Below are 8,164 nucleotides of genomic sequence, written 5' to 3' on the forward strand. Positions count from 1 at the left end.
GGGTACCTCAAAAGCAACATATCTAATCTGAATTTATCATCCATAGGTTTTTTTTTTAGTTTTATTTTAATTTTTTTATTAATTATTTTAATGTTTGTTTATTTTTTAGAGAGAGAGAGTGTGTGTGCGAGTGGGGAAGGGTCAGAGAGAGGCAGAGACACAGAATCCAAAGCAGGCTCCAGGCTCTGAGCAGAGCCCGACATGGGGCTCAAACTCAGGAACTGTGAGATCATGACCTAAGCCGAAGTCAGATGCTTAACCAACTGAGCCACCCAGGTGCCCCAGTTTTATTTTAATTAAAAAAAATTTTAATTCCAGTGTATTTAATATACAGTGTTATATTTACTTCAGCTGTACAATATAGTGATTCAACAATCCCATCATAGGTTTTTGAGTTGGGTTTTCCTGATCCCTAGGGTTCATGAAAATGCCTTACATGCTAACTGGAGGTAGGGCTAGTGGTCATGAGAATGAGGGCCCCAGTTCTCTGGTTCAACTAACTGGAGCACTTTTTGTTCTTCTGTTTGATATGTGGGACCTCCAAGTGTGATTTCATTTTTCTCAAGAGTTATGATGTTGAAAAAGTGTTTGGAAACCACTAAGTTACCCTGAGCTAGTTAGTATCCTGAGCTAGTTCCTTCTACTCGCGACTTATTAATTTCCATTGTTGTTACTAGGACCTACAAACATATGTCTACAGGAGCCAGGTACAAAATGTAAATGAGTGAAATTCCCTGAGTCGAAGACAAAAGAGAGTAGTGGCAATTGTGATGTTCTGAAGATAACATAACCATAACTAAAATCCTTCTAAGCAAAAAGTTAACTCAGAGTAGGAGCCACAAAATCCTTATCTGTAAGTGACACTTTCCCAGGGGTTATACATTACTAGGATCCTAGTTACCCAGGCTGGACATCTTGGAGGAGTTTCTGTCCTTCCCTCCCCCTGCCCCCTACCCCCTACCCCCTACCCCCATCATTAATTTTCTTCCTGTCATTTCATTCGTGACCAAATGTAAGGCTTCTTCTGTCTCAGTAGTTTCCTCTTCTGTCCATTTTCATCTTATTCTTATTGATCTTGTTTTAGATTCCTTACCAGATTATTCATGGACTATTTCTTTGCTCCTCCCTCTGAGCTCTTCTGCATCGTCTGTTCAAAATGTGTCCACATTGTCTGTAGTGAGAAGCCAAATACCTCAGCTTAGTTTTTGAGGCCATTTACCTTTCTGCCTTATCTTTGCCTTTCCACAGAAGCTAGTTATAATCACCCTCTGATATTTTCTAATTTCTGTATCTTCTGTCTTTTACTATAGTTATTTATATGTATGTTTCATTCATCCTGCTAGATTGTGAACTTCTACTATTTTATTTAATGTAGGCATGCATTCTTTAGTAACTATCATGTCAAACAGGTACTGTTTTAGGTGCTTTGGACATAGTCTTTATCGTCAAAGACGTCAAAGATGAGGCATGAAGACAGTCATGCAAACAAATAATTAAAATGTGAAATAATTAAGGCATGTAGTAAAGATCTGTCCAAAATGGTATGGGAATGCAGAAAGGGGACTAGTTAATTCTGAAGGAGTTGTAGGTTAAGTGAAGGATCCTGGAACGTGACACACATGCAGGACTTAGAACGAGGTCTCCTTGGTGTAGGAGATACCAGGATGGAGAAAAGACCAGGAAAAATAACTGTCGACATTCCACATGGCTGAAACAGAATCTTGGAAGTAATGTAATATAAGGAAATGTGGGAGGTATTAGTGCTGTTTGCCTGGAGAACATTTGAAGAGAAAATGGACTCTTCCCTAGGAAATAATAAGGACTAATATGTGGAATTTATAGAAAGAAATTTTGGATTCAATGTGATAAAGGTCTTTTCTGTAATTAAAGGCCCTGACCTTGGGCATGGGTTGGTCCCGTAGTATACTCTGTGTCAGGTGGAGGCTGAATGAGCATCAGAAACTATAGAAGGATGGATTACAAAATGGAAAGTTTGACTACAGTATACTTTTAAAATGTGTTTTAAGGGTGTTTTTGTATCAGCCAGTGTGACTATTTTGGCCAAACTGATTACAGCATTATCAGATGAATTAAATGTATTGGTTCTGTCTACACTGCTTAGCACAGGAAAGGCTCTCTATAAATGTGGAATCAAATCCAAGTGGATGAATAAACTATCTGTGATCAATAGACTGGCTTCTAAATAGGAGCTTTGTAGAATATTTTCTGTGACTGTGCTTTCAAAAACTTTCTGCAGGCCATTGGGAAATGGGCACTTTTTTCCTCTGCTTGTGGAAATAGCAATTAGCACCACCTTTCTGCAGGGTAATTTGGCTTTACATATAAAGAGCTTCAGCACATTCCTATCTTTTGACCTAATACTTCTACGTGAAGTAGCTCCCACTAAGGCAATTAGTATAGATTGTCAAAGTTTTACCTATAAAAATGCTCTCATCACAGAAGTACTAATAATAGGAAAAATTAGAAATAATTAAATGTGCATCACTGTGTAATTGGATAAATCATGCTACATCTGTACAATGAAATATTATTCACCCACTGAAAATAACATTATAAAAGAACACTTAACAAGGACAACACCTTCACAACCATTTGTTAACTTTTTAAAAATTTATTTATTTATTTATTTATTTATTTATTTATTTATTTTAGAGAGAAAGAGAGAGCAGGGGAGAGGGACAGAGAGAGAAGTAATTCCAGGCAGGCTTCATGCTCAGTGTGGAGCCCACCATGGGGCTTGATCCCACAACCTTAGTATCATGACCTGAGCCAAATTCAAGAGTTGGATGCTCAACCAAGTGAGCCAACCGGTTTCCCCCTTTTTGTTAACTTTAAAAAGCAAATTTCCTAAGTACTATAATTCTACTTTTATCTTCCATATACATTGATTGCTCAGTTGTGTGGTTATGGAAGATTTTAATTTTTTCTGCTTACTTATTTGTAGTAAACATTTTTCTACAATAAAAATATACTTGTGTAATAATTTAAAAGGGTATTTTTTTTTTTTTTGAGAGGGAGACAGAGCATGAGCAGGGGAGGGGCAGAGAGAGAGGGAGAGAGAGAATCCCAAGCAGGCTCCATGTCCAGTGTGGAGCCTGACACGGGACTGAATTTCATGACCATGAGATCATGACCTGAGCTGAAATCCAGAGTCTGAGGCTTAACTGACTGAACCACCCAGGTGCTCCTAAAAGGGTATTTAAAAAAAGCCCCCAAACCTGTGTACATGGCTGTCCTTGCTCCCTTGGAGTTAAAACCATCACACCTACAATATGGAAGCCACAGGGGTGTAAAACCCAGAAACCAGGCCAAGCTGGAGGGGCAGAGAGGTCCTCAAGTTGGGTTCAGTGTCTCTGGCCAGGAGGATGGATACCCCCTCTCTTGAGCATCAAAGGCTGTCTTCCTCCTCTGCATTGTACTGGCCACAAATTCAAATGAGGAATTGTCCTTTGTTTCAACTTTTCCCCCTACAAGACTTACCTCATTTGCACTTCCTAAAGCCTTTCTGTGCCTTCCCTCTTCTACTCTTCTCGCAAGTCCTGGTTGTCTCACTGTGTCCAGTGCTAGGCAGTAACTTAATGAACAGATAATTAAAGAAGGCACTCCCATGGGATAAATGTGAAGAATAACCCATTTGCTCTCTTGGGGGTCAGGACCTGAGCTTCTATAGCTTTTCCTACTGAAGTGAGCCTTCTGGCCTCAGACCTCTGTACCTGCTGTCTCATGGATGTAGGAAGGGACAAGAGTGCCACACAGGAACAAGTGCAAAGTGCATGGTGTGAGAAGCTGAATTGGGCCTCCATCTTCCTCCATGAGCAGGTGACAAGCACATAGAGGCCTGCCGGGACAAGCTAAGGTGGCTTCATTCTTTTCCTGGTGGCTGAGATTTGGACAATGTTACTTCCCTGCCCTGAGTTTATGTGATTTCCTGGTGATTATGTTCTTTTCTCCGTTACTGGAAACAGAGGTCACAGTCAATATAAATCGCTTTATTTTAACTTTAACACTACATTCAGGGAGGAACTTCAGTTTTGGGATCACATGTTTGTTGGTTTATTTATTTATTTAAAATATGAACCACATAATGGGCCATGGTGGCATGCTAGGGCAGCAGCAGCAAAGAGCCTCAGAGCTTATAGGCAAGATGCTGTGTAGCAACTGTTCCGACATTTATTCAACAAAAATCTACACAGGCACTTGTGGGCCATGGGAAGACAACGAAGATGGAGTCATCATTTCTTCCCATAAGTAGAGGAAAGAGGCTTTTCTAGATGATTCAAGATTATTACAGTCTGTGTGAAATGCAGGGGTAGAGGAATGCACGCAGCTTGCAGGAGTGTGGGGTGCTGGTGGAGGAGGAAGGGTAGGGTTTGGGGACGAGGGAAGGCCTGAACTGATTGTACAGGATGAAAGGAAATAGGCAAACCCAGAGGAACATGGGAGATGTTCCAGACAGAACACCACATGAACAAAGGAACAAGGTGTGAAAATGCGTAATGTGTTCAGGGATTAGAATGTGACATGATGAAGTCTTTGGGAAGGACGTGAGGCTGCAGACCTGAGCATAACCAGGTATTAGAGGACCTTGTGTGCTTTTTGTTGTGCATCTGGACTTATTTTGTAGGCAGTGGGGAACCATTACTGAGTTTTAAGCAAGGAAGCGCTATAATTGTATTTGAGCTTGAAAAAGTTCATTTGGTTGAAATGGTGTTCAGTGGAAGGAGAGGGGATTAAGGGGCCACTTAGGAAATAGTTGTTATAGCTCAGGGCGGGATGGAAAAGAAAAGCTTTAATGAAGGCAAAGGTGGCTAGTAGTTTGGAGAAATATTGAGGAGATAAAACTAACAGGATTTGGGAATTAATTGGATATGTATGCATGATAGCACAAAATTGGGAATCAAAGAAACAACCTGCATTTCAGGTGACCATTGCTGTGTGGAATGACAGTCACATGCTTCTGTGGGCTCCGTTTTACAATGGGCAGTTATTCCAGTCACAGTCTGTCTGGGTGTCCGTCTGTTTGGCTTGATATTAGGATAGAAGGATTGAAGGCATTTTCTTCTTGAAAGAATATGAGGCAAACATTTTTCATCTGAATTTTGTCTTTCTTTCTTTTTTTAAATGAAGGTTGGGGGAAAATAAAAAGGAAGAAAAAGAACCCCTAATTTTTTATGAAAAGAGATACATTAAAGAGGTTTTTTTTTTTTTTTTTTTTTTTCTATTGGATAGTTTTATAGTCTCCTTGGTATCAAAGTGTTAGGGATTAATGGTCCAGATCAGCTTTAATTTTGGATGTGAAGAATTAAATGTTGGCAAGCAAAATATCTGTTACCAAAGGAGCAATTTGAATGCCTAAATAGGTAAAACCCAAGGTAGTTAATCAGACTAAGTACTGCTGGGGACGGCTTTCCTTCAGAGTATTGCCAGGAAGGATGATTAAGGATTTAGAAAAATTAATTTTGCATCCAGGGGAAGGTGAAAGACACCCAATGATTCATCCAGTGGCTGTTAAGGACGATCTGGCATCTGAGCTATAAAACAAAATGCTGTCTTTGTGTGAATTATGTTTCCCTAGTGCTTCCCTGGTGGACACTGCTATGCCCAGGGCTTACCTTTCCGTCCACGTGTTCTTTCAGTATCAGGGTGGAGGGGATGTAGGGGGAAGGATTACAGATAAATGAGAAAGGGTTGGGCATGCTGTACTTATTTTAGGGATCTCTTTGGAGGGCAATACCCTTTTTTTCCTTAATGGTGCTTTACATCATCATGAGATCATGCTCCTAATATCTTCATTCTTCTTTTTCCTTTCTCTTCTTACCTCTCTCCTCTATATCCTCTACTTCAACCTCTTTCCCCTCTTTTTCCATAAACTCAAATACTGTCTTATAAACATTGAACAGTACAAAAACCAATTTATTGTACAATTATACAAAGTAAAGGGGGCACAATCTGGCAGTTTTGGGCTCAAGAGCCCTGTGTACTTAGCTATGCACCTTTCAGCAAGGTAATTTTTTCTCTTAAATTCAGGGAGTTCTGGCAATATTTTTTTGCTACTAAACCCAAATGTCTGCGTGGTTATGCTTGTTATATGTTAACTTTACAAAGATATTGAAAAGTACCCTAGGGAGTAAGCTCACATTGATAACTTGTGACTGTAAAAGTAGAATGTTTGCTGTTTCAAATTCTCACGATTTCGGGGTAATTTCTCTAAACAAATGCCATTAGAAAATGATACTAATATGTCAACAGGACAATAGGGCTTTGAGTTCAGAAAAACTGCAACACCACGGCAGTGTCATTGTTTAGTTCACAAACACGTTTCCGATGCCTCTGAATGCCAATTAGTGTGATGTAGGAATTGGTGACGCGTATGAGGGGTGTAAATGTCAACATCATTAATTACCTCTAGCTGTTAATTACCCAGTAGATGCATTACTAGAAAAACTCAGAATGTCCTAAATCTGTTAAATGGATGTTAAATAAGCTTTCATGCCCCCATGTTGATTTAGCAGTGGAACTGCCAGTGAAAAGACACAATAGTTCAAAGGAACAGAAATTTTATTATTTTTTTCTCTATGGATCCAATTAGTCATTTTGTTATTTTGGTTGACTAATATCCATTTCCCTTACCTAAAAGCATCCTAATTTACTTTTAGAAAATAACCTCATTTTCATTGGATATAATTTGATTGTAATGTTAAACTTGTGCCTTGACCTTTCTAGCCAGAAAACTAGGCATTTGACATTTAAGTCTGTGATCTATTTTGAATTAATTACTGTGAAGGAGGGAAGAATGTTTGCATGCAGATGTCCAGTTGTTCCTGCACCATTTGTTGAAAAGACTATCTTTTCTCCATTGTATTGCCTTTAGCTTTTGTCAAAGATTAGCTGACTGTATTTATGTGGGTCTACTTCTGAGCTCTCTGTTCTGCTCCATTGATTTATTCATCTATTCTTTCACCAGTATCACACTGTCTTGATTACTGTAGCTTTAAGGTAAGTCTTTTTAAAAAACTTATTTATTTATTTTGAGAGTGAGCATGAGCGGGGGAGGGGCAGAGAGAGAGGGAGTGAGAGAATCCCAAGCAGGGTCTGCACATCAGTGGCGCAGCCCGATGTGGGGGCTCGATTTCATGAACCATGATGTCATGCCTAGAGCCAAAATCAAGTCATACGTTTAACTGACTGAGCCACCCAGGCAACCCTATAGTAAGTCTTAAGGTTGGGCAGTGTCAGTCGTCCACCTTTTTTCTTCTCCTTCACTACTGTGTTTGCTACTCTGGGTCTTTTGTCACCCCCACCCAAAGCCCCTCAAGTCTTAACCTGTCAGAGCAACAACTTTTACTACATTTTATTACATTGATTCTCAGTTCTCCTGGTTTAAGCCACCATCATTTCTTGTCTGGATTATTGCCGTATGTCCTTACTGGGTTCTTCACTTCTGCCATTGCATCTGTGAAATTGATCCAGAACACAGCATCCAGAACGTTTTCTTAAAAATGTTAAATCAGATCACACCTCAAAATTCTCCGCTGGTTTCCCATCTCATTCTCTAAAAAAATTGAATTCGTATAACTCTCCTCTTACTACAATATTTGGCTCCTGTTACCACTGTGACCCCCTCTCCTCTTACTCTCCCCCTTACCTTCTCTACTACAGTCCTACTGGTCTCTTTGTTGTTCTGTAGCATTCTGTGAACACTTGTGTGCTCAAATGTATTGGTCAAGGAGGAAGAACAGTCAGCCTCCAGTATTGACTATACTGCACTAGCTTGCATCTCTGGTCATTGCCTCATCTTCAGAGAGGCTGTCCTTGACCATCCTGTAAAAATTAACCCATGTCCCAATCGCCCTTTTCCCCATTAATTTATTTTGCTTTTTTCTTCATTGCATTTACTACTATCTGCTATTATCTCATGTAATTCTGTTTTCTCTCTCCACTGCCAGAAAAGTAAGCTTTGTAGTGGCAGGTTCTTTCTTTCTTTCTTTCTTTCTTTCTTTCTTTCTTTCTTTCTTTCTTTCTTGTTTCTTTGTTTCTTTCTCCCTCTCTTCCTCTCTTCCTCTCTTCCTCTATTTCTTTCCCCTCCTTCTCTACCTTCGCCTTCATCCCTCTCTTTCTTTCCTCCTCCTTCTTCTTATTCTCC

Source organism: Panthera uncia, chromosome D1 (genome assembly GCF_023721935.1).
Source record: "Panthera uncia isolate 11264 chromosome D1, Puncia_PCG_1.0, whole genome shotgun sequence".
Taxonomy (NCBI): domain Eukaryota; kingdom Metazoa; phylum Chordata; class Mammalia; order Carnivora; family Felidae; genus Panthera; species Panthera uncia.